The sequence below is a fragment of the Sminthopsis crassicaudata genome, chromosome 4 (assembly GCF_048593235.1).
Source record: "Sminthopsis crassicaudata isolate SCR6 chromosome 4, ASM4859323v1, whole genome shotgun sequence".
Classification (NCBI taxonomy): Eukaryota; Metazoa; Chordata; class Mammalia; order Dasyuromorphia; family Dasyuridae; genus Sminthopsis; species Sminthopsis crassicaudata.
Window position 1 is genome coordinate 353,018,061 of NC_133620.1, and position 27,233 is coordinate 353,045,293.

General features: G+C 40.5%; 1 protein-coding gene across 2 annotated transcripts in view; it reads right to left on the reverse strand.

The window, feature by feature from the left end:
* Positions 1-4,787, reverse strand: part of ACLY (ATP citrate lyase) — a 39,514-nt gene extending 34,727 nt beyond the window's left edge. For both annotated transcript variants that reach the window (XM_074261541.1, XM_074261540.1), the window contains exon 1: positions 4,577-4,787. The gene's annotated coding sequence lies outside the window, so the exon portion shown is untranslated. The remainder of the gene's footprint in view (positions 1-4,576) is intronic.
* Between the last annotated feature and the right edge of the window lie 22,446 nt (positions 4,788-27,233).

The following is a 27,233-nucleotide window of genomic DNA, read 5'->3' on the forward strand; positions in this document are numbered from 1 at the left end:
ATTGAAGACCCTCGTTTAGTTCTACCTGGGCAGCACCTTTCCCCATCAGGGCTCCAACTCCCCCCTCAAACACCAGAACAACTGATCTTGACACCTCTCCAGGAAAGAGTGGAAAAAGGCTCCAAGAGGAATAAAGTGGAATTTTCCCTAATACTCGGGAAGGATAAGAGATGCTACAAGAACGAAACCATGGGGGAAGTCAGCAATAACTCTTTCTGGGAGAAACTACTTTCAGCTCTGCTTCCACTCCAGGCTGGCAATGTATTTAAAGCCAAGAAAGCCCACCTTCCCACCACATTCTATGGATGATGAAAAGGAGTGTGAGAAAGGCCATCTACCCTTTTTTGGTATATCCTGGTCTGGTGAAGCCTGTGGACACCTTCATGTTAAACATAAAACCTAAAATACACAAGATCCCAAGAGAATCCACTTATATTGAAATAGTTATCAAAATACAAAATAATTAAGTTCAAAGAACCCAGATGATACAACAAAATCCTATGTCCCCACCTTTTCAGCAAACACAGTTTTCCAACCTTTAGTACACTCAACCAGAATTGCACAATCCCTTCTAAATTTCTCTTTGAATCCCTTGTCACAATTTTAACTCACTGCCCACTAAAAAACTACATCTATTACCCCAGGACTCTGGACAAGCCAAGTATTTGTGGGCTGATAATGGGAAGGACTGAGGAAGCCCTATTCCAAAAGCAGACCTTCCTGTCAGAATATTTCTATTCTGAGGGGGAAGTAGTGAGCTTATGTGCCTCCCAGCTGGGTTATTTAGCAGCAGTAATTGTAGATCTCAGGGACTCCACAGGACCAGTCACTCCATTTGTAGGCCTCATTTTCCCCAGATGTAAAACAAGCAGGTTGAACCAGATGATCTCTAAAGGCTCCCTTAAGGCTCTAAATAAATAATTTCAGTTGGGCTCCTGGGGGACCCCACAGAAGGGAATCTCCTGACACTACAAGAAACAAGTGAATTTTGTATTTTTAGGAGCCCCAAATCACAGCATCCTACTGCCACTCCAAGAAAAAAATACAATACCCTGATAAAGATTTCTCCATCCACCTACCCTCCCTTCCTTGTCCAATCCTGTTCTGTCCTCCCACAAAAACATCAGGAGTAACAGGTTGGGGAAAGAGAGGGAGGGGCCAGTGGAGAAAGAAAAAAAAAAAAGATGAAGGGGTAGGGGAGGACCTACAGTCAGGATTTCTTCCAATGCCTGCAAAAGTGGGTTACAGAGAAAAACAAGGCTTTCTTCCTTTGAACACATGAGGATCAGTAAAGTCTGTGTGAGAAAATTTTTCAAAAAAGAAATGACACTTGAAATCTGGTCAGTGTTGGTCTGGGTTTTAGCAGGTCTTGCCATGTCTGGAATTTTGCCCCTATCCAGGGATCAGAAGTGAAGCATCATAATGAGAGAGGCTCTTGTCTGAAAGTCTGCCTAAATCCAGCCCTATCCCCATGTCCTCTCCCTTATATAGCTTATAGAGAATCCTTTTAATTTTTTTTTCTTTTAAATCTTTTAAATTTTGTCTTACTTGTACTGAAATCTCTTGTTTTTACCGACATCCCTAAATATATCATATTCCTTTCCTTTCCTGGCCCAGAGAAATCATTTTCCTTAGAAAACCCAGAGACATCTCCCTTAAAAACTCACCTCTGCAATGGAAGGAGGAAGGTGCGTTTTCTCACCTTGGAAAGTTTAGTCTCTTTTTTAATCCTAATCTGAACTCTGCCATGTGGCCTAAGATAGTTTGATCAATCTTTCTTCATCTCAGTTACCCAGTCTATAAAATGGGTATAATCAGATAACTCTCAGCACTACAGAGAAGCATCAGTAGGCATGGGACTGAGAACCATTTTCGGAAATGCCTTGGTGATCTTATCTGTTTCTTCCTAATTTGAGGCTGATTCTTCTCACTTTCCCATACTCACACCCCACCATCCCTACCTCCACCTACCCAAGTTCTCAAAGGCAATTTCCCAATCTTCTTGACTCTGGGACCAGAAAAACTGGTCTTGAAGTAGAATGAGGCACACCTCCCTTTCCCCCCTTAAATGAAGCTGGGGAAGACAAGTGCCATGGCAGAGATGGAGACAGAAACTTCACTCTCAGTCCCCATCCCCAAAATCAATCTGGATAACATGTCCTTGTCACAGATGCCCCAGCCTAAATGCCAACTAGAAGTAGAGAGCAACAAAATGGTAGAAAGCAAAATGCGACCATTTGGGAAATACTTTAGAAGTCTGGCTTTCTAATCTCCTCCCTTAAACAATTCTCATTAACAAAACTGTAGTGGAGAAGACATAGAGGGTCTATTTACTAAAAACAACTAATGGGTTTTGGTGACTGGAATTCACAAAAAAGGGGAAAAAACCCACACTGAATAACAGACTGCAAGAGGAAGAAAGTACGACTCATTCACCAAGGCCATCTTTCAGACAAGGAGGGAAAGTCACTAAAAAGAGGCGCCAGTTAAGGATCATAGCCCACCGGACTCCTCATCCCCATGCTTAGGGAAAGCACTAGCTCCGTCAGTGCGGGTTCCCAGGCAGATGCCAGATGTGAGATGAGATAATGAGTGGAACTTCTCAGGGTGACCACAGAAGTGATGTGGGAAGCTACATTCACACCCAAGGCACTTTTCTACAGGCTAGGTCCTTCCAGCCCGAGGCTGCTGGCTGAAACAGAACAAGAGTTCATTCCCTCCCGGTCCGTAAGAAAGGCGAACCGGACCAAAGAGTAGCAGAGGCCGTGTATGCTTCCCAGCTGGCTCCATATCCTGCCAGAGCTGGAGGGCCTGGATTCATCACCAGCCCTGGCTGAAGCCAGCACAGCTAACTACCCAGGAGACTGAAATTCAACTTCTGGTGGGCCGGGGCTGGAGTCAGTGAGTTAGAGGATTTACCAGGAAGCCTCAGAAACCTACCGTGGCTGACCAAGAGCAGGCTAATAAACAGAGGAGCGACCTGCGGGCCGGCCGGTGGAGATGAGGGGCTAGGCTCATTCCTGTGCAAAAGAACTAACAGGATCAGCATCTACTCCTCACCCAGGATTAAGGGCAGAAGGAGGTAGCCCCCTCTACTCAACATCTGGACAACCCGCGCTCTCCAAGGAAGCTGGGAGAGCCAGCAGGAAGGCCAGGATAAAAACGAGTTCGCCCTCACACAAACGCCTTTCCTTGGAGTGTGACTAGAGGAGTTTACCCTCCATTTAGCCCTCCAGGAACACAAGTCCGAAGCAGAACCAGTGGCAGTCATTTCGGGGCCCCTTTTGAAAGCCTCGTACACAGACCATTCCGTGTGCATAACACGAGAGCCAGATTAGTGGAGAAGCGCTTGTTTGCCTCCCCCAGACCGGGCAGCCTTTCCTGAGAGCGATGGCAGTCAGTGGGGAGCCCCGAAGGAGGCCTGTGGCGGAGCGGAGCCCGCGCGGACAGCCGGTGACGCGCCCCAGGTGGGTGTGCTCCGCTCCCACACACCAGGGCTGGGGAGAGGGAGGTCAAGCGGGGCACGGAGTAAGGAAGGGTGGGAGTCTCGTTAGGAGGTTTTTCCGAACAGCCCCTTCCCAGTGGCGCGCCTGCCTCTGTTCCTACCACCTGAGTTCAGCCTGGCCTCTGATACCCCCGGAAGGATTCCCGAGGAGGAGGGCCCAGGGCTCCTGCGTGCTGTGTAACTAACATTTGGGGAAGGGGACGAGTTCAGAGGGCAGTCTAAGTCCCTGCAGCAATACCCTTTCCGGCTTCTCCAGCCAGATTGGAGGCGGAGGAGATGGGAGCGGTGGGAGGTCCTCCGGCCGTCCCGACCATCTGGATGGATAGAGCAGCCCGGACGAGATGGCATCATGTTAACACCTAATCCCCCCAGCTCCGCCCCTTCCAGCGCAGGAAGACCCCACCTCCCAATGGCCTTTCCAACTCACCCCGGCCCGAGAGGACCCGGCACGCGGGAGTCCCAGAACCGCGCCCACACGCCGGCCCCACAATTCCTCACTGGCCCAAGTGGGGTTCGAACCCCTAAACGCAAAGATCCCGGGGTAAGGGGGGCGGGGAAGCACCCTGGACTTGTGCAAACTGGCCGCACTTTTCCCATTTCTTTTCCTCCAGGCTAGGGCCGGCTCGAGGTATCCGACTCCTGGGGTGTGAAGGCGAGGGTGAGGGGAAGAGGGTGGAGGGGTGGGGGGCGGGGGAAGAGCCCCCACTGGGAACAAAACCGGGGAGCGACAGGTGCCGGCAGGCGAGGGTGGAGGGGCAGAGGCGGGAAGAGGGGCAAACACCAGCTACGAGCAAACCTTGGCAAAGACCAGAAACGCGAGTGCGCGCGCGTTTGCGCGGATGGCCGGCCTGTTGGGGGAGGGGGCAGCGTGCTGACCACGGCTGCGGACCATGCAAAGATGACCAGAGAAAGGCGATCCCGGAGGGCCGAACGAGCTAACTTCCAGCGGGAAGGGGGCCCGGACGCCGGGTTCGCGCGATGCGACTGTCGTAGGGCTAAGGGGGAGGAGGGGAAGCGGGCGGACTGGGAAAGGGATCCGTACCGCGGCCCACGCGGCCGCTCGCAACTCACCTCTCCGCGGCCGCCTGTCGGTGGTAGTCCTTCCGAAGGCCCGAGTTGCAGCCCTAATCCCACTGTGCGCTCCTAGGAACTTGTGCCTGCAGCTGCCGCCCCAGCCCCGGCTTTTGTCCGGGGCCTAGACAGGCTCCTCCCCGCCCCCCACCCCCTTCCATCTGCTCATAGCTGGGAGATCCCAGGGATTGGCCACACGTGTCTCCTAGCCTGTTCTTGAGACTCTCTTCCTATTCGCTGCTCGACTGCGACCCCGCCCCTGAAGGCGGGTCTGGGGATTGCTGGGACTTGTAGTTCTGTTTTCCCGACCTGCCCAGGCCGGGGAAGCTCGGAGCCTAGCTCCGCCCCTCCCAGCTTCGTCCCGCCTCCGTCTTTCCGACCTCTCAGGCCCTCCCTCCTTCGCGGCACGTCACGGAACAGTTCTGCGCCTCCTCCTCCCCTCCCTCCCTTACGCGAGGGCGGGGCCATTGGTGGGGAGATGGGCAGGGCTGGCTCTCGGAGGATAGGGTGCCACGCGTGGGAGCGGTGGGCTGTGGCCTGATCCGTGGGCGGGGCCAGTTGCCATGGTGATCCCGCGAGTAGGTAGGGGGACTAGGGGTGGTGGAAGGGTCGCTGTAGGGGCTGGTCCAGCGCCCCTCCCACCAAAGCTTTCGGCCGGCGTTAAGGCCGTCGAGTCCGGGGCTTGCCTAACAAATAGAGAGCCCCGCTGGGTTATTGGGTAAGGCTGCCTGCAGCAGCTGCAGTCAGGTCTGACCTTTCCACGTAGATGGAGTGGGGGAGGGAATCCTGGGCGGCCGGAGAGGGAGGGAGGGTGATGGGGCGGCGAAGAGGTTCCGACAGCTCCCCCCGCCAGCCTTCTAGGAAGCCGGGCCAGTCCTAGACAAAGAGATCCCCGAGCGGTAAGGCTTTCCGAGGCACTGCTGGGGACTCTTACCTAATCTTCATGTCTCAGCCAGCCTAGCCCCGGAACCTACGGTTTCTTCCCAATACACACACACGTGTGTGGGGGAAAGGTTTCTGAAATGGAAGAGCTGTCTTTGTGCTCCTAACCAGGGGCCAGTAAGCGTGTTCGTACCGGAGTTTTCAAGGCTAGAAGGTGGAGAAGTTTAATGGGTATTTTCCAGTACAACTCCTTCATAAAGTCTTCCCCCTCCCAGGAAAAAAAAAAAAAAAAAAAGTTTCTAATCGAAGCCATCAAAAGCAAGATTAACCCGTCAAATTTGTCCTGGCTTTGAATGCAAAAGCCCATTCATTAACATACTGTGGGTAAACAAGGTCAAGTTTGAGTCATTCCTGTCCGAATAGGGCATGGTCTGCTACCACCACCCTCACCATCACTTGGCACCGGCTTCTGATTTGACTGGACTGTGTTGAGCAGCTTGTCAATTTTGAACACAAAGTTGTGTAAACAAAAGATCCTAAGATCTGTTATATTTCTCAATACCATTCATTTTGTTAAGTATGATGTAATAAATTTTCCAAATTCAAAAAATCTACAACATATAAAAATGGAAATAACTCAAAAAACATTATAAGTGATTTGTTGAAATTTTTAACCATTATATTTAAGTTGTGTAAAAAAAATCTTTAAAAGTGTAGAGAAGGTGACAAATTTTTTTTAAGAGCATTGCTATATAAAATCTGGAAATGTCTGCTTCATAGTGTCAGAGACAAGCCTGTCAAATCGATGGGGGAGTCCTCAGATCAGATCCTTCATATGTAATGTTTGTTGAATCAAATTCAAGTAGAGCCTTTGGATTATCTCATCTAAATCTCTGATTTACTTGGCAATGTCTCCTTTAGGAAAAGATACCATCATCAAAAGATCATTTTGATCTGGAAAGAATTTTAAAGGTCATCTGGTCTTTTGTGGGCAAAGAATTGAGGCCCAGCAGTTACAGTAAACTTGTGAGGGAGAGGGCCATCTGCATGGAGAAAGGAGGACCGGGGGACAGAATATGGATCACAACATCATAATTTTCGTCATTTTTGTTACTGTTTATTTGCTTTTTGTTTTCTTATTTTTTTTCCCTTTTGACCTTTTTTTTCTTGTAAGGCATGATAATTGTAGAAATATGTAAAGAAAAATTGCACATGTTTAACATATACTAGATTACTTGCCATCTAGGGGAGGGATGGGGGAAGGGAGAAAAAATTGGAACATTAGGTTTTGCAAGGGTGAATGCTAAAAACTATCTTTGCATGTGTTTTGAAAAAAAAAATCTATTATTAAAGAAAAAAAAATGAATTGAGTGAGGCCCAAAAAGGTTAAATGAGTTTTCTAAGATAAAAGAGGTCATAAATGATAAAAGTAACACTCAAACTCACATTCTGGTCCTCTAAAACCAATGTTCTTTCTACTGTACCAAAACTACTTCATTATAGCTCCTTCATCTTCCCCCAGTCTTGTGTCTTCCCAGCTAAACCCAGGAAGCCACAGAGCCCAGAATTGACATTCAGTGGCCAGTTCAAGTAAGGTCAGTTCAAGCTTCTAAAGCAATGGCATACTTCCATCTTCCCTCTCCCCTCATCAGCCAAGGTCCCAGGCAACAAGTTTTGCAACAGTTCCCAAGAGTAAACAGTTACCCTAGTCCATCCTCTATCCAGTTTCAGGTCAGGCGGATAGCAGGTGGACAAGGCTCCTCTTTACTCCTCCTACCTACATCCCAGCTGAGTTTTTGATGATGTCATTATTTCCCCAAAGATCTTTAATCATATACATTTAGAATATACTCTTTTCCATACCCCTATTCTTCCTACTAGAACCAATTACAGAAATAAAAAAGGAATGTGGGAAGACCAGAGACTTCTATGCTTCTATACATATATACTGCCCTTCTTGGAGCTCCAATCCAAAAAGAGACCCCCAGCTCTTCTCATTTTGGAACAATATATTTTCAACCATGATATTCCTCTATCTTTCCTTTCTCCTTTCCCATTATCTTAATATAAGTCCTCATTACCATCCTTTTTGGACAATTTCAAGAGCCTCCTACAAAGTCTCCTCACACCCTTTTTTTTTTTTTTCTTGGCCCAAAGTGGTCTTTTATACTAATGTAGAAATAGTTTTTCTTTCCAATCACATCATTCTTCTGCTTAAAAAAAAAAAAAAAAAAAAAAAAAGCTTTAGTAGTTTCCTATCACCTACTGAGCAATATTCAAACTGCCCTCCATAACTGGGTTGCTATTTTACATTTCCAGCCTTACTTTGTCATCATGGCCGTACTCCTTTGTTCATTCTGTGCCAAAATGCTCCAGTCTCTACTTATATATCCAAACTGATGATCTTTTTATGTAAAAAATAACTTTTTATTTTCAAAATACATGTAAAGATAGTTTTCAACATTCACCCTTGCAATACCTGTTTCAAATTTTTTCTCCCTCTCTTCTCCTTATTCCCCTCCCCTAGCTAGCAAGTAATCCAATATATGTTAAACATGTGCAATTCTCCTATACATATTTCCACAATTATCATGCTACACAAGAAAAATCAGATCAAAAAAGGAAAAAATGAGAAAGAAAACAAAACGTGAACAAACAATAAAAAAAGGTAGGAGTTTAAAACCTTTTAATACTTATCCTTTAAAGCCTAATTCAAATGCTACTAGTTTCATGAAGCCCTTCCCTAGTCCCCACCCCACACTTTGCATTGCACTTTTCTTTGTATCTTTCCAGTGCTTTATCATTTAATGTATATCCTAATTATCTGTGTTCATATTTCATCCTTCTACTGACCAGAAAGGTCCAGGATGGTAGGGACAATATTTTGAAACAACAAAATTTTGTGTCTTTCCTAATGATAAGTAAAAAGATGTGATATTATATTTTAACAAATTTAATATGTTAAATATTATATGGACTATTATATTATATGGAAATAAATATGGACTACCTGCCATGGGGGGGCGGAGGAAAGGAGGGGATAATTTGGAACAGAAGGCTTTGCAAGGGTCAATGTTGAAAAATTGCTCATTCATATGTTTTATAAATAAAAAGCTTTAATTTTAAAAAATTTTGATGTTGTTCATCCTTTGTTTTCGAAGAGGACCAATGACCTCAATGACCTCATGATGATGTGGTAGGTGACTTCTTGACTTTCAAGTGAATTGGATTTAAGTGAGGCAAGGTTACACAATGTCACTCTTTCTTCCAGAGCCCCTGCAGGTCAGTGGCAGGACAAGACAATAGCTCAGGATGCCGAGGATGATTCACAGGGCTGCTTCTGCCTTCATGGCACAAATTGTTCTGCCAGGGAAAGTCTTCACATGCTTGGACTAGCAATCCCCCGAACTCATCATTGTGTTTGAGGTCTGTTGATTGGGTAATACAAGTTTGTTGAATGAATCCTACTAAATTCCTGGAGTTAAGTGGGTTCATTGACAACACCCCTGTAGCCTAGAGGCCCATAAAGGGAAGCTAAAGCAGAGAGATCTACTATACAAGGCCAGGGGGTTTTAACTTTGCGTAATGGACACCTTTGACTATCTGACAAAGCCTGTGAACCTCCTTCTTAGAAGAAAGTCTTTAGATGTGCAATATAAAATATGCAGGATTGTAAAACCAATCATTGAAATAAAGATGGGATTTTTTTTCCCTCAGACACTTCACAGAAGCTCTAAATGACCCTCCCCAGGCCCATGGACCCCTGCTGGGCGTTCCTAGGGCTAAACTTGGCACATTCTTTTCAATCTTGGGACTCCGTGGGAGGGAGAATCATTGCTCAGCTGAGTGGTAGTAGTAGAGAGAAGGGGGAAGGGCAGACCTGCCTGGGGGAAAAGATGCCCTCTTACCCTCACACATCCCTTGGTCCACCCCTTAGATGATCCCCAAATACCTTTTTGGTTTTTGAATCTCTGGATAGTTTGATCTTTCACAGTCAACCTACCTTCTGATGTCCACAGTCCCAGGCTAGTTAATTTCCTCGATTAAAGGGACCCTAGACCCCAGGAAACCCAGGATCAATACTAATCAACAGGATGATTGCTTACAATTTACAAACCTGTGTTCTCTAGTTAAAATAGAAAAATTAAAAGGCTTAGTCATGAAATGAAAATTGGCCCTGGAGGCAGAACATAGGGAGAAAAAGAGGGCTATGCTTTAGAGTTGTGAGTAGCATCTGCCCTTGGAAGTCGTTATTAACTCCCCCCACACTGAAGGCTCCCAACCTCAGTCTCAGGTAGGTTCTGCTCAAGGAGCCATTGAAACGGATTGCTGCTGGGTGCTGAGAGAGGAATGGGAAGAGCCAGCACTATTCTAGGTATGGAGGGGAAGGTGTATCAGCTTGAGCATCAGCAGGGAAGGCTGTGCTGGACAGTTCTGGGCAAGGGCACCTTCTTATCTTACCCCTGATCTCTGAATACAAACGAATTAGGAAAAGAATAAGGGCAAAAGGACTCTAAGACTCTGAAGATTCATGAGACTGGCTCCCTAAAACAGTATTTGAGAGACAACGTACTATACTGAAGTCAGGAACCTGGGTTTAAATCCTAGCTGTGTCGAGTTGGACAAATTATTTCATCTTATTGGGTCTCAGTTTCCTTATCTGTAAAATGTATGTAATATACTACATTCTTTTTTTTTTTTTTTTTCCTGAGGCAATTGCAATTAAGTGACTTGCCCAGGGTCACGAAGCCAGGCAGTATTAAGTGTCTGAAGCCAGATTTGAACTCAGGTCCTCCTGACTTTAGGGCTGATGCTCTATCCACAGCCCACCTAGCTGCCCCTACATGCTTGCTTTTAAGAAGCAAATGAGATGATGTTTGCAGAGTGTTTTTTACAAACTAGAAAGAGCTATATGTAAATGTTCCTGGGTTTGGGAGGCTTTTTCAGAATGTTACCTCCTACGCCTGATAGAAGCTGCCCCTAATGACACAAAGGAAGACTGGTTTGGTTTGCCTCTGCAGAGGTAAAACCGGTGTCCAAAAAGATAAGATACTTCCCACACAAGTTTCTTTGTTGTTCTATCTTATCTGACTCTTTGTTTCCCCATTTGGGATTGTCTTGAATGGTTTGCCATTTCCTTCTCCAGCTCCTTTTGCAGAACTGATGCAAAGAGGGTGAAATGACTTGCCTTGAACCCCACAGCTAGCAAATGTTGGATTTGAGTTCAGGTCTCCTTAACTCTTCTTAACTCTAGGCCCTGAGCTCTATCCGCTGGGTCATCTAGCTACTCCTGACTTACCCAGAGCTAATACCACAATCTCCCAAGTCCTGTCCCCTCCTACTGGAGAGGATATTCGCTATTGAAGCCATTCTTCTTCCAGAATCCCTTTCTTCCACTCCACCCTGTCCAAATCAACAGTCCCTAGCTCACACAAATCATTCACCCTTGACTTTCATGTGGCATAAATATTCAGATTTATCTGTTGATATGCTTATTATTCTGCTGCCTTACCCTTGCCTGTCAAGCCTCAGCAATATTCCAGAGCTAGACTGACAGACTGGGTCAAACCCAGCTGTCATGTTGCCTAATACTCTCAGTGAGACCATGGGATTGTCTTATTCTCCTTGGAGTGCCCCATCCACATTCTATTTTCCTTCAGTGATCCATGGTGGGTTGTGTTTTTCTATCCGTTATGGGCCTGCCTCCCCCAGTTGATTCTCCAGAGGCAGATCTTGTCCTGGTAACTCATTCAGGCATTCCACAAGCATTTATTAAATGCTTCCTGTGTGTCAGGAACCTAGCTAGGGGATAGGGCTATGTCCCTTCCTCAAAGCGCTTACATTCTATGGGGGAAAGAGAGGATGGATATACTAGAAAGTGAAATAGACACAAAGCAGTTTCCCGGGGAGAGCCTTGGGATGATGGGAGTTTCCTGCAGGGAGTGGCATTTAACCTGGGCTTGTGAAGAAAGCTAGAGATTTCATGAAGAAGGGGTAAAGAAGGGAAGGCAGGCTAAGCATGGGAGACAGTCCGGGCAAAGGCACAGAGATGGAACAGCAATACAGGAACAAGTCAGGTGGGAACGAATAGGGAGCATCTTTGGCAGAGGGATGTGTGGTCACCTGGGGAAACTGAACCACATTTTGAGAACTTAGAAGACCACAAGGAAGAATTTGAGGAATTTGTTTTAGCCTAAACCTACCGGGAGCTTTGGATCTTACAGCCTGGGGGGGATGATATGATCAGAATTGTACTTTAAGGACAGGGCCAGGAACTGGCCCTGGGACTTCACTGGGATGAAGAAATCTCAGAGAAAGAAATTCCCTCTAAGCAAAGAGGCTACCTCTGTAACTGAGCTGCCTAGAGCATTCAGTGATTTGCCCAGTGTTACACAGCCACCTTGTGTCAGCAAGGACCTGAATTCAGGTCTTTCTGATTCCAGCTCTCTATCCACTAATGAATAATGAGCATTTATATTGCGATCTTTGTAATGCAATTTATATCGAAAACTTTCTAGTGCAATTTATATCACAAACTTAATAATAGTGCAGTTTGTATCACAAACTTTGTAAAGCAATTTATATTGCAAACTTTAAAGTTGGCAAAATACTTTACATATGTCATCTATTTGATCCTCACAACAACCTTGTGAGGTAGGTACTATTCATACCTCCACTTTACAGATGAGGAAACAGGCAGGAAGGATAGGCACCTTACTCAGTCACAGTGTGATTTGAACTCAGCTCTTTGGGACTCCAGCTGTAACACAATATACTACAACACCGGGCTGCCTCATTGTACCACACTGCCTGTCTTATTTGGCAACTCCATGAATAACTTGGTAGTTGAGGAGGGGAGGATGATTTGTAGAGAGAAGAGGCTAAGAAGAAACAGACTTCATACTGTTTCCAGCCTAATGAGACTTTACTCAGCATAGGATGCAAACACAACCAACCACTGGATATATTAATAATGTGATGAGGAGACATACAAAACAAGGATCCCTTTGAGAACTGAGTGGGGACAGAAGACTTGCAGACAGAGGATTTGGAGAAGACAACAGATAAAGAAAACAGAAGGGACAATTGGAGAAAAGCTATTTCAGTTGAGCTACAAGATGGTTGTAATTTTAACATTTTTAAACCATTTAAGCAAAGGCAGGGACACGCAAAAGTACAGGGAGTACTTACTGATTGCAGGGACAGAATAATAGGGTTTGAGTGAAACACAGAGTGGAGGGGAATAATATGGAATGAGATTCAAAAGACAGGATGATATCTACTTGTGGAAAGCTCTGAATGCTATGCAAAGCAGCTTGGACTTTATTTAGCAGGCAGCTTAAAATTTTTTGAGCAGCAGATTATTTTTACTTTATGTCTAAGTCCGATTTTTCTTGTGCAGCAAGATAACTGGATATGTATACATATATTTATTTAATATATGCTTTGACATGTTTAACATGTATGGGTCTACCTGCCATCTAGAGGAGGGGGTAGGGAGAAGGAGAGGAAAAGTTGGAACAGAAGATTTTGCAAGGGTAATGCTGAAAAATTATCCATGCATATATCTTGTAAATAAAAAGCTATTAAAAAAAAGAAAAATTTTGAGCAGGGAAATAGTTTGAACAGATCCTTGTATAATAGCTAAGAGTTAGTGTTTATAAAGTGCTTTGTAAAAATGAATTTCATTTTATCTTTACAACAACCGTAGAAGATAGGTGTCAATTTGTTGATGAGAAAACCAAGGTTAAGAAGAGTTGTCCACCAATCACACTGCCAGTAAGTATCTAAGGCATGGATTTGAACTCAGGACTACTTAATTTAGGCTAATATTCTATCCATTGTATCACTCAGCTATCTGGATAGATGGAAAATTAGTCTTGAAGGAAGGCTTGGTTGAATGGAATAGAAGGCTAGCAGGAAACAATTGCAATAGTTCAGGCAAAAAGTAATGAGGGTTTGTATTAGGGTAGTGGCAATAGGAGGAGAAAGGAGAGAAAAACAGAAGGGGAAGATCAGGAGCAGAAATGGTAGAAATAAGAATCAAGGCAAATAGAAGAATCCCTTAATTTCAATGGTCACAGGCTAAGTCCTTACTTTATTATAGGGGAGATAAAATAAAAACCATAAGATAATCGACCAATAAGACCACCAGGTTGACTAACAGATCTACTATATATTTAGGCTCAGTTTCTCTTCTGTAAATAGTTAAGGGGCCTAGAAATCAGGGCAAGAAGTAGAGATTTGGGGAGTCTCCCTAGAAGTTCAATGGCAGGAAAATTAAAGCTGTGGAAGCAGATAGAAGATTGCAATGGAAAGGTCCTTGAAAGGAGCTCAGGAGAGAACTTTGGGATTTACCTTAAGAATTTGGGAAGAAGATAAAGAACCAGAAAGACAAAAAGAGTAGGGACAGTTAAGAGAAGGAGGAAAAGAGACAAATTGCTACCTCTGAAGCTGTAAAACAAGAGAATGGTATAATGAGAAGTAATAATAGTCAGCAGAAATTTAGTGATCAAGTGAAATTTTAGGATGAGTGAAAGGGGAGGTTAACAATGACTCTGAGATTTCAAACCTGGGTGATTGGAAGAATGGCAGAGCCACTGATAAAGTAGAAAATGAGGTTGGTTTTATATACCGTATACTTGGATACCAGTGGGACACTCAGATAGAGGTATCTGGTAAGAGTTGGAAATAAGAGTCCAAAGCTCAGGACTTGGTTAAGAATCTTTAAGTCCTTTTATTTAAATACAATTAACTCCTCAATTCAATTCAATTATTAGTAAGCGAAAAACAGAATTTCCATACATGTCATGGAAGCATAAATAAATGGCAAAGAGGGAAAAAAGAAGGGATTGATTAGTAGTGATAAATGCTACAGAACTGGCATTTGACAGAAAGGTAAAGGAGCCTCAGCTACAGAAGCTTTCCCCAAGAGGTTTAAGAGTGAAGGAGAGGAGACGGGATGGATTGGAATGGGATGCTAGTTAAGTACTGTGGACACTGAGGAAAAGAGTCCATAACTTTTCACTCTATGTAATACCTACTATTGTTCAGTCATTATAGTCACATCTGACTGTGACCCTATCTGAGATTTTCTTGGCAGAGACACTGGAATGGTTTGCCATTTCCTTCTCCAACTCACTTTACAGAGGAGGAAACTGAGGCAAACAGGGTTAATAGATCTGAATTCAGGAAGACCTGACTACAGGTCTGGAGCTCTATCCACTGAGCCACCTGAGCTGATACTGTGCTTTGATTTTTGTGAATACAGAATCAAAAAATGTTACAACTAGAAGAAACTTTAAAAAATCACTTAGTTCAATTAACCCACATTATAGAGGAGGAAACTGAGTTCCAGAAAGCTTGTTCAAGATCAGGTTCAAGATCACATAGCCAAGCTAAAACAGGTTTAGAACAATTTTCAAATAGTTTTTAAAATTCTGGATTTGAAGTAGTAGTTGTTGGCATTCAGACTGATGCCCATTTCTATAAATCTAGACCACTCTGTCTCCTGTAAATATTTAGAGATATTTCCCAGAGGGAACCCACTCACACAACCCCCACCTCAGCCCATGGTCTCATAATATATATACTCCCTTGGATTATTGCACTAACTGGAATCTGTGTCAGGTTTCTCTGCTCTAATCTGTTCTTTATACCAAAAGGTATCGGACACAACAGTGGTCCACAACACTCTGGAATGCAGCTCAAACCAGATTAAAATGTAATTGGAAATATTTAACAAAATAATATTTTAATATTTAGAAAAATGGCACATGTTTAACCTATATCATGTTGCTTGCTGTCTTGGGGAGTGGGGAGAGGAGGAGGGAGAAAAATTTGGAGCACAGTTAAATGCTGGAAACTACCCTTTCATGTATTTGGAAATTGAAAAAAATATTTCATAAGTTTTATATTAATACATAAAAACACAGATATTGTTAATATACGGTTTTCTAAGTCCAATATGTGACCCTGGAGGATAATTACAAAAGTTTGGCGGACCCCATTTCTATTTGAAGTTGACACTCTACACAGCTGCCAAAATATTCCTAAAATACATGTCCAGCTACTCTCTTGTTCAAATCCCAGGAGGATCAACTACCTACTCCTCTGTTTGGTATGAAAAACTCTTCAAAATCTGGCTCCAACCTTGCTGTCCTACTTTATTAAACATTACTCTTCCTCTGCAACTCTGCTTCCCGAAAACTCCTCTCAAGACAATAGCATTTGGTTTCCATTCTCTAGGTCTTTGTATGGGCTATGGTGTGCCCCATATCTGGAATGCATTCTATCTTCACCTTTAACCTTTTAAAATCCCTTGCTCCCTTCAAAGTCCAGCTGGAGCTCCAGTTTCTCTATAAGGTTCCTTCCCATAAATTACTTTGTATTTTTTTTTATTCATCTTGCACATAATGGCTGCTAAAGAGTCCTCTGCACTTGTCTTTGAGTTGACATTTTTCAGATATGCTGGCCCCAGAACACGCAGAAGGCCTTGAAAATGCCAAGGACGAAGTCCCCCCTGAGCTGACATAAGTTGTTATTGTTCCCCAAGCTGGACTCCCTGTGTGTCCTTGGGAGGCAAGGCAGGCGCCTGTGGGTCTGTGCCAGGTTGGGATGCTGCTTGGACAGCCGGGGCCCTTCACTGATAGATAGCCAATTTTCCTATCTTCAAAGTCTAGCAGCTCCCAAGGGAAGGACTCAGGCTTTCTTTATTCCCCCACTCCTTCCCATGAGGAGTGGTCTTTTTTCCCCACCTTTGCTGCACTGTTCCCCCTCCATGTCATGACCCTTCCTGGTCCTCCTTCCTTTGTCCCACTATCTTCCTGCATCTTCGTTAGTCTTAGTAATAAGACTATTATTAGTAATAAACCTAGTTTTCACATAGGATCGTGACATGGTAAATGCCTGCTGACATTTTGATGGCAGTTGGTGGGATGTGATGAGATTGGTCAAGGGGTCCGGATGCAGGGCTTGGAACTATCATGAGGTTTTCCCCCACCTGTATCAGATCTCTGTTTGGGGAGTTTCCCTTCTCCACCCCTGTCTCCGACTCTCCTCTCTTTGGACTGGGTTTCTCATTACAACAGGAAGCAGGTTGTCCCATTTCTAATCATATAAAAAGATGCTCTAAACCACAATTGATTAGAAAATGAAAATTGAGACAACTCTAAGGTATTACACACCAAAATGTGTACACCCTTGGGCCTGTATCCCAAAGAGATCTTAAAGGAGGGAAAGGAACCACATGTGAAAAATGTTTGTGGCAGTCCTCTTTGTAGTGGCTAGAAACTGGAAACTGAATGGATGCCCATCAATTGAGGAATGGTTGGATAAATTGTGGTATATGAATGTTATGGAATATTATTGTTCTATAAGAAACGATCAGCAGGATGAGTTCAGAGGCCAGGAGGGACTTACATGAACTGATGCTGAGTGAAATGAGCAGAACCAGGAGATCATTGTACACAACAAGATTATTTGATGATTTATTTGATTCAGACCGGTTCCAATGATTTCATGATGAGGAGAGCCATCTACACCCAGAGAGAAGATTGTGGGAACTGAGTGTGGAACACAACATAGCACTTTCACTTTTTGTTGTTGTTGTTGTTTGCTTGCATTTTATTTTCTTTCTCATTTTGTTCTTTTTGATTTGATTTTTCTTGTGCAGCATGATAATTGTGGAAATATGTGTAGAAGAATTGCATATGTTTAACATATATTCGATTATTTGCCACCTAAGGGAGGGAGTAGAGGGAAAGGAGAAAGAAAAATTTGGAACAAGGTTTTGAAAGGATAAATGTTTTGCATATATTTTGAAAATAAAATGCTATTTAAAAAAAAAAGCAGTTTTACTTGGGGAAAAGAAAAAAAAAAAAAGAAAACAGGTTGTCAAAGACAAAGGTAAGGCTTTATTTGGTTAAGAGTATCCCAACTGATAAGAATTTGAAAATCTGGTTTAGATAAATGGGCTGGATGTTTGGATAGGATTTGGTTTAGTTGTCCCTAACTGGAAGATTCAGCCAAGGAGAGGAGCCCTCATGGATTATCTGGCTTTTGGGGTGGCTGAAGAGGGATGGGGTTTTGGCCTCATTTCCTGGGTGCTGGCTGAAGTGAATAGGGTAAGTGGCTTACTTTTTTTGGCTGGCCAACTGCCTTATATAAGTCAAAAAGATAAGATATATAAACATATATATATGAATTGGCACTAAAGTGTTCAAAGATGGTTTTATTCTTAAGGGCATAGCCATGGGCCAAATTTTAATTATATGGCCCTGAACCCTGCAGGTATTTGTGATTGGTGAGTGTGCGTTTTAACTTGATTTGTAGACTCTAAAGCCTAGACTAGCAAGGAATTTTCATCACTGCTAAATTGTTGGTCTGTCTGTATGCGTATATGTCTTTCTCTATCTTGCTAGCAAATTTATGTTTTTAAAAAGATTTTGTTCTCTGCCTTTGCATTTCTGAAACTCTGGTCAAGTTCTTTCCACATTCCCCTCCCCCATTAGTGGTTTATTGTTTTACAGCTAAAGGAGAAGGTCATTTCACTGATTATAGAGACACAGGTTTGGGGGCTGTGTCAGTGAGTTTCTTTTTTTTTTTTTTTTCCCTTTCCTTTGAGGCTGGGGTTAAGTGACTTGCCCAGGGTCACACAGCTAGGGAGTGTTAAGTGTCTGAGAACAGATTTGAACTCGGGTCCTCCTGAATTCAGGGCTGGTGCTCTGTCCACTGCACCACCTAGCTGCCACCTAGCTGCCCCCTATGTATAAGTGAGTTTCAAGGCTTTACTTCAAAAACAGGGCTGCACTCATGAAAAAGGGGAAAGTCTTATGAACTGGGATGCTAGCAAAAGGTAATTGAGTTTAGTTGGAATATCTCCTTTGGTATTTAGGGATCATACAAGTTAAAATTTAGCAATGATCAATGTAAATGTAACTTTTTGAAATGATGTATGTACTCTGAAATTGGAAATCTTGCTTTAAATTATATGAGATTCCTATTCATTTTATCATAGATACCTGTATTTAAATCTCAAGAAATGTCTTGTTCCTTATCCTATACAAGAAGAATTTATTTCTGAATGTAATTTGAAAATGCTTTGTTGCTGCTTTTGTAAATAACATAGCAGAATTTAACTATTACTTGAATGGACCAAATTTTATAAACTCTTAAAGATTTTTTATAAGGACTAAAGCATCTTAAAGGATTTGAGATGCTTCTATTTCTTAACAAATTACAGAAATTTTAATAATGCAACAATTTAAATGTTATAGGCATGTCAATAGCCAACATTTGCAGCTTAAGAATCAAGTTCTTTAATAAGTTATTAAGTTTTGTTTAATACCACTGTATACCAAAAATGTTAAGGAAAATTTAAGGAATAAAGTAACAGGAGGAATAAAGGAAGTCTCTAAAGGTAATAAGAAAGGCATAGGTCTTTTTTATGATAGGCAGTTTAAGTATATTGACTGAAAGAGTGAAGAATGTTTTAACAGTGTTTAAAAGGAAAGTTTGTTTGAAATGTCATGTGTTTTAGTGGGAATCATAGTCATAAAAATTGCTGCTATCATACATAAAGAACTATGTGTATACTGACAAGCTATGGATTCCTTCTGAGATTGTAAAACTCAGATTTGAACTAAATTAAAATATGCTTTTAAGTGTGATCACTGAGGTAGATTAAATCCTAATATTAGATTGTCCTTTTACAGTCTTTTGCTAGAAATAGTGAACCTCATGGAGAATTGACACAAATTTATAATACAAGGCATTCTCCAATTGATAAATGGTCAAAGTCTATGAACAGACAATTTTCAGATGTTGAAATTAAAGACATTTCTAATCATATGAAAAAAAATGCTCTAAATCACTATTGATTAGAGAAATGCAAATTAAGACAACTTTGAGATACCACTTCACACATCTCAAATTGGCTAAGATGACAGGAAAAAATAATAATTTAAGTTGGAAGGGATGTGGGAAAACTGGGAAACTAATACATTGTTGGTGAAGTTGTGAACTGATCCAACCATTGTGGAGAGCAATTTGGAACTATGCCCAAAAGGATATCAAGGGATACCCTTTGATTCTAGCAGTGTCTCCACTGGGCCTATATTCCAAAGAAATCTTAAAGGAGGGAAAAGGATCCAAAAATGTTTGTGGCAGCCCTTTTTGTAGTGGCTAGAAACTGGAAACTGAATGGCTGCCCATCAATTAGAGAATGGCTGAATAAGTTATGGTATGTGAATATTATGGAATATTATTTTTCTGTAAGAAACAATCAGGAGGATGATTTCAGAGAGGCCTGGAGAGACTTACATGAACTGATGATGAGTGAAGTGAGTAGAACCAGATTATTGTACCCAGCAACAAGATTATCCGATGATCAATTCTGATGGATATGGCTCTTTTTAACAGTGAGGTGATTCAGGCCAGTTACAATGGTCTTGTGATAGAAAGAGCCATGTTCAATGGCTGAATAAGTTATGGTATATGAATGTTATGGAATATTATTGTAATATAAGAAATAATCATCAGGATGATTTCAGAGAGGTTTCAGAGAGAGCTATCTGCATCCAGAGAGAGGACTATCTATAGGGAATAAGTATTGATCACAAACTAATATTTTCACTTTTTGCTGCTGCTGTTTGCTTGCATTTTGTTTTCTTTCTCACTTTTTTTCTTTTGATCTGATTTTTCTTGTGCAGAGTGATAAGTGTGGAAATATGTTTAGAAGAATTGCACATGTTTAACCTATATTGGATTACTTGCTATCTAAGGGAAAGGAGAGAGAGGGAGGAAGGTAGAAAACTTTGGAACACAAGGTTTTCCAAATGAATGTTGAATGTTGAAAATTATCTTTGTTTAGATTTTGAAAAATAAAAAGCTATTATTAAAAAAAAAGAAACAGGGAATATCTGAAATTGTGAATAACGAAATATGAAATGTTTAGAATAAATATCATTTGCATAAAATACAATTCTACAGTATTAAAATCACAATTTAAGATTTTGTGTGATATACCATTTGATATAGATCCAGATATAATCAAATTCATTCTGGTCACAATTTATTTATTTTGTCAAACATGTGCAATTCTTCTATACATATTTCCATAGTTATCATGCTGCACAAGGAAAAAAAAAGATCAAAAAGGAAAAAAATGAGAAAGAAAACAAAATGTAAGCAAACAACAACAGCAAAAAGTGAAAATACTATATTGTGATTAATACTTATTCCCTTTAGTCTTCTCACATGGTGCAGATGACTCTCCATCACAAAAACCATTGGAACTGGTCTGAATCACCTCAATTTTGAAAAGAGCCACGCCCATCAGATTATCATATATTCTGGTTGCTGTGTACAAAGTTCTCCTGTCTCTCTTCATTTCCCTCAGCATCAGTTCATCTAAGTAAGTCTCTGCAGGCTTTTCTGAAATCATGCTGCTGATCATTTTTTATAGAATAATAATATTCTATAGCATTCACATACCATAACTTATTCAGCCAGTCTCCAATTAATGAGCATCCACTCAGTTTTCTGGTCACATTTTGAATGAAATGTGTCTCTCCTAATTTGATGTTTAAGATAAGTCAGAAATTATTATACAAACTGGGAAACTGCATGGACAGGAAATTTGTTAATTGGGAGAGCTTAAACAAATTACTTATATGTTATTGTAAAGTGCCTAACAATGCTTGTCAAAGGGCATATACTATAATTGTTAACTGTTATTATTAGTTCCTTAATTAGATGTAATTGCTTCATACTTGATAACTTTATATGGGGTTTTAAATGTGGTGTATATAATGCCAATCGTGATGAGGTGCCTGATTTTTTCTGTGAGTTAATTTCTGAGAGGTAAAATGCATTCTACAGCATTGGAATCACCTAATCAGTAATGAGTTTGTTTCACATTTCAAATACATAATATTATTTATGGTTTGTTATGTTTTTAAATTTTTTATATTGTGCAAATTTTATTAGTTATGTTATTAGAATATGTACTGAAAGAAATCAAAAGACAGTAGAAAATATGTTTAAAACTGGTTATGCTATTTTATCAGCCCTGCCAGCCCTGTTTTATAATGTTTTGAAATGGCCATTTAGGAAACTGGATATTTCCACCTTTGTCTATAGTTAAGAAGAAGTTACATCTGCAGCTATTAAGCTATCATTTATGAAAGTAAGAGTTTTAATTGTTATTTGGATTTTTTGTCACACTATTATAAGCTAAAATTGGTAATTAATTACTGTGTGTGGAAAAGAGGGGATGAGGCAGTATTATCTGGATTGGTTCTGCTTATTCAGAGCAGGCTATTTTGTGGTATGAGGGTGCACAGCAGGATTAATCTAGTCTTCCTTGTATGGGGGTGGGTGTCAAAGAGCACAACCTGCAGCAGCTCCTAAGGGTAGATGGGATGGCAGGGCAACAGGCTTGTCCCTTCTCTGGGCTCCCTGTTGAATGCCTTTATTTTATAAACTTTCCAGGTTCCTGAAAATCATCATTGTGGAAAAAGTCATCAGCCCTGGGAAATGAGCAAATTTGAATTATGGAATTCCTGAACAATGAACTTGACTTGTTAAGGATTTGCAGATTTACGAAAAAAAAAAAAATGGAAATGATTTCTAATGATTGCTCTTGAAAATAAGACAAATTTAAACTTGAGAAGAAAAGCAAAACAAGTGAAGTCACTTGTATATATTTGAGTCTTGGTAAACTTTTAGTGCTCATTGCAACGTAATGAGAGGAAAAATAACTGTATCCAATTCCAATCTTGATTGGTGAAGCTTGCCATTTTAAGTAAAAGCTTTTGGGATTGTAACTGATTTTGTTTTGAGGTTTGAATTCAGGTATAATTGTCTGATGAATCATTAATTCACCATTCAAGAGAAAGCCACAAGCTATTCAGAGGGAATATGATCCTGATCCGTTATAGATGGAGGTCTGTATGTGGGAGAATGCCTAGAGAATGATCTTGGTTTAGATTAAATAGAATCCTTCTGGATCAATTTCCCCATTGTATTCCTTTTGAACCGCAATGTTTCTCACCTGATTATTTCTGACTCCGGCTATGAGTTGAAATTGTTACTAAACGGGTATTTGTCAACTGTGATTCTTCCCTGAAGTCAAATGGAGCTAAGGATGTTTTATCTTGCTATATATGTGTTGTCATCAAGGACTAGTTTGAGGCTGTTATAATCATGTCCCTGCTTTTTTTCTTTTATAATAAATTTTTTTAAAAACATAGCTTTTTTTATTAAAGCTTTTTTCCAAAACATATGTATAGATAATTTTTCAACATTAACCCTTGCAAAACCTTGTGTTCCAATTTTTCCTCTCTTCCCCCAGCCCCTCCCCTAGATGGCAGGTAATTCAATATATGTAACACATTTCTATAATCTGAGCAAGTGGTCAATAGAAGAAATAGGCACAATACAATTATGTGAAACCTTAATGTTTTTAATCTGAATATGTAGTTATTATATATCCCAAACAACTTGGTAAATTAGCATTCAGACTTGTCATCTGCCTGCTAAGGTTTATGTAGTCATGAGTAAAATTAAATCCCTGAGGGCAGCTAGATGGCACAGTGGATAGAGCACCAGCCTATTAGTCAGGAGGACCTGAGTTCAAATTTGACCTGACACTTAACACTTCGGCTGTGTGACTCTGGGCAAGTCACTTAACCCCAATTGCTTCAACAAAAAACAAAACCAAAATAAATCCACGAAATAGCTTAGTCTTTCTGAATAAGATGAGAATAATTAGAGAAAGGTTAAAGAAAGTTTATGTTATTATCTTGTAGACTAAGTCTGAGATACATCTAAGCTACAGATGTCTTAAGATCTGAGCCATTCAGTCTAGAATTATAGTCCTTTCTATATACTAAACAACTTAGTAAATGAGTATTGGGCCTAGTCCTCTGCCTCTTACTACATATGTGTTTCTACATGAAATAAAGTCCTTAAATATTTGAGAATAATATAAGAATTAGTGGGTAATGATACAATTGTTTGTATAGCTGTTATTCTATTAATTACTGAAATTAAACATTTTTAGTTTGGTTTGGAGAAGAGAATTTTAATGTAAACAGTTTTCTTAGACGTATATAACTTATGAAACATTTTGTATTACATCAATGGGAAAGTAAATTTTATTCAAGTTTTATAACTAATGGAAATAACATATTTATACTGTGCCATGTGGAACAAGTAAGTTTTCTTATAAACAACCTATATGATATGCAATGCTTTGAAGTTGATTATTTGAAGGTCATTCCAAGGCTTTTGCTATAATTGAAGTTAACTTGGTGACTTTTAAGTGAAGTCACTTTGTGTATCATGAGTCATCTTGTAAACCGTGTTCTATACTCTATGTTTTTGTGTGATGGTTGAAATCTTATCTGTCTCTGCTCCTCCTAAAGGGGAAATTTTGGATAAATGAATTGAATCAGAATTAATTTAAATTAAATGTTGTTAAAATTTGGAGTCCTAAAATAATTAACAATTAATTGGTAAATATTATGAAGTTAACAAGATTTGAGTAAAAATTTTGAGGAACCAACAAGATCACAAGAATATATATATATATATATATATATATATCTACATATATCTGTACACACACATCTATATATATCATAAACACATATGTAATTTGGAGGATTTGGATAGTTTTGTTTTCTGAGGTATTTAAAATGTTTGGTTTGTATTTGGATATCTTACATATATCAACGGCCTTTTAGCTTATTGTGAACAGTGTTTATGACAGGTTCAGAGTTTAGAGTAAGATAGAAATGGCATAGGGTATTTGTAACCTAAATTCCCTAAAGTTTTAGGTAAACTCTGATTTCCTATTTTTGGTGCTTTAGTTTTGTTACTGACTAGATTTAAAGTTTTATATAAACTCTGATTTCCTACTTTTGGTGCTAGATTAAAACTGTAGGTTCTAATCAGAATTGCAAGTTGGTTTTCACAACATGAACTATTGGAGAACTATATTTGACAATTTGTACCAAGTTGTATTGACATATGCTTGGTTAGGGGTTCTAGAAAGAATAAATGAGGAGTCTCTGTAAGTAATCTGGAAATGGAATGGAAAAATCCAGTGGAAGGGTGCCCTTGAAAACGTAGTATTTTCCAGACTGCCCTAAAGAAAGATGTGCCAGGAACCTGATGACTAAATGGGATGTCTGAGATTCAGAAAGAATTGTGTTGATTGAATGGGCTATTGGGCAGGAGTACCAAGTTGCAGGGAGATTTAATGTCTGTGTCATTGCTGTTCATTATTGAAATTCCTTGGCTTTTGTTTTCTGAATCCATATATTATATTTTCTTGATTATCTTAATGTAGTTTGATTTTTTTTCCCTTTAAATTAGTCCCTAATTTTGGCCATTCTTATTCTGCTTGCACAGTGCTTGGTTAATGGTTTCATTTCCATTATGTACTTGGGGGTGTTCCAACGAGTATCCACAGTACTGTTTTATCTATGACTTGCATTTGGCTAACATGAAGGGGATGTTAAGGACTGTGAAGGGTCTCCTGACATTGTCTTTTTTACTTGCCATATTTTCCAGAAACAGTGGACCAAGAGCATGAAGGAGGCTCTCTGAATGTGTCAAGGATGAAGTTCCTTGTTGTAGCCCCAAGCTAGACTCCCTGGGTGTCCACAAGGGAGGCAAGACAGGTGCCAACCAGTCTGTGCCAGGTTAGGATACTGCTTGTGCAGGTGGGGTCCTTTACAGAAAAGCAGACCCTCCTATCTTCATGATCTAGCAGTGCCCCAGGGGAAAAGAATGAGGCTTTTGCCATTACCTTGCTTCTCTCCATGGGGAGTGATCTTGTTTTTTTTCCCTCACCTTTGCTAGACTACTGTTCCCTCCTCCCATGACATGCCCCTTCCTGGTATTTGCTCTTTCTTCTATCTGGCTATTATAAAACTGTAAACTTTTGTAAAGATTGGGAACCTTTGGATTTCGAATATGCACATTCAGTTTTCTTGTAATAAACCTGGTTTTTACATAAGTGTCATGACATTGTGAATTTCTGTTGATAATACTTCTAGGTGGACTTGTCTGACCCAGCAAATTGTAAGCTCCTTGCTGGCACTGAATATTTCATTTTCCTTTGTATATTGGTACATACATGATAGGTGCTTAATAAGTGTTAGGGCAACTAGATGGTACAATGGATAGATTATGGGGACCTAGAATCAAATTCAATCTCAGATATTTCCTAGTTGTGTGATCCTGGGCAAGTCACTCAGCTTTATTTGCCTCAGTTTTCTCATCTATTAAATCAGCTAGAGAAGGAAATGGCCCACCACTCCAGTATCTTTTGCCAAGAAATCCCCAAATTCCTACCTTCTACTTTACTGAGAAAACTAAAGCCATCTCTTAGGAGCTCCTTTATCCTCTATTTTGAGCTTCTCTTACTGTGAACCTGTGTCCAAATGACAGATGATTCTTCATCTTGTCAAGACCAAACACTCTCTAGATGCCTCTGAACCTACCTACTCTTACTATAAATTAGACTTAGAGACATAATGCTTTCATTTGACAGATGAAAAATCTGAGGTCAAATTTCTTGACAAATTTCACCCAGGCAGTCTGGAGCCAGTGCTCAAAATCTGTCTCATAACAATGATCTCTCTCATCTTTAGTCTCTCCCTGACACCTTCTCTGTTGCCTTTTGTCCATAAAAACATCTTCATTTCATCTTGCCTCAAACTCTCCCTTTATATTTAATAATATAATGTTATATTATATATAAATATATAAAATATATATATATATGTTATATTATATAAAATAAATTTATATTTAATTTTCCTTTCATCGCCCCACTCCCAGAAAGAGCCCTTTTTTTGTTGCCATTACCATCTCCAATTTTCTTCCCTTACAATCAAACACATGACTCCATGAAAGCTGCCTTCTCTAAGGTCTTCAGCATCTCCCAACTGCTAATGCTTTTGAGTGCTCATCCTCCTTGACTTCTGTGTAACACGTGACTCTTCTCTCGGACACCTAGCCTCAGCTTTTCTGACACTAAATTTATCCTGGTCCTCTTGCATGTACTGTGGTCCTCTTTTCACTTTCTTTGCTGCTTCTCCCACCCCTAAGTATTGCCCTATTTATAGGTACAGTTAGGGACTTCTTTGGTGAGCTCAATGGATCCCATGAACTCAACTGTTGCCTATTAACAGTGAGCTCCCAAATCCTAATCTCTATCAAAAATTCTGACATAAATGAATTGCCCTATTTGCACAAGCAGCAAATCAAATTAACTATCTTCAAACAAAATTCATTATCTTTTTGGGGATAGAGCTGTATCCCCAAATTTTCTTTTGAGTATGTCACTAGTGTCCCAACATACATTTTGGTAACTTTAGCAGAAACCTTTGAATCCTCCTTTTCCCTCACACCCATATTCATTAAGACTCCCTCATGGCCAAATTAAAAAATCTTCTACTTCAAGAGCTATATAATCAAAATTATTTTAAAAAACCCAAACCTTTTTAAAATACAAATAAAATATTTAATTGCAGAAATATTAATTTTTCATGGGCAGGCAGGGCCAATATAATAAAAAAAATGACAATTTTACCTAAACTATTATATATTCAATGCTATCCCAATTAAATTACCAAAAATTATTTTACTGAATTAGAAGAAACAAGAAAAAATTCATTTGGAAGGAAAAAAAAAGTCAAGAATATCAAAGGAACTGATGGAAATAAAAGGTAAAAGAAGGAGGTTTAGTAATATC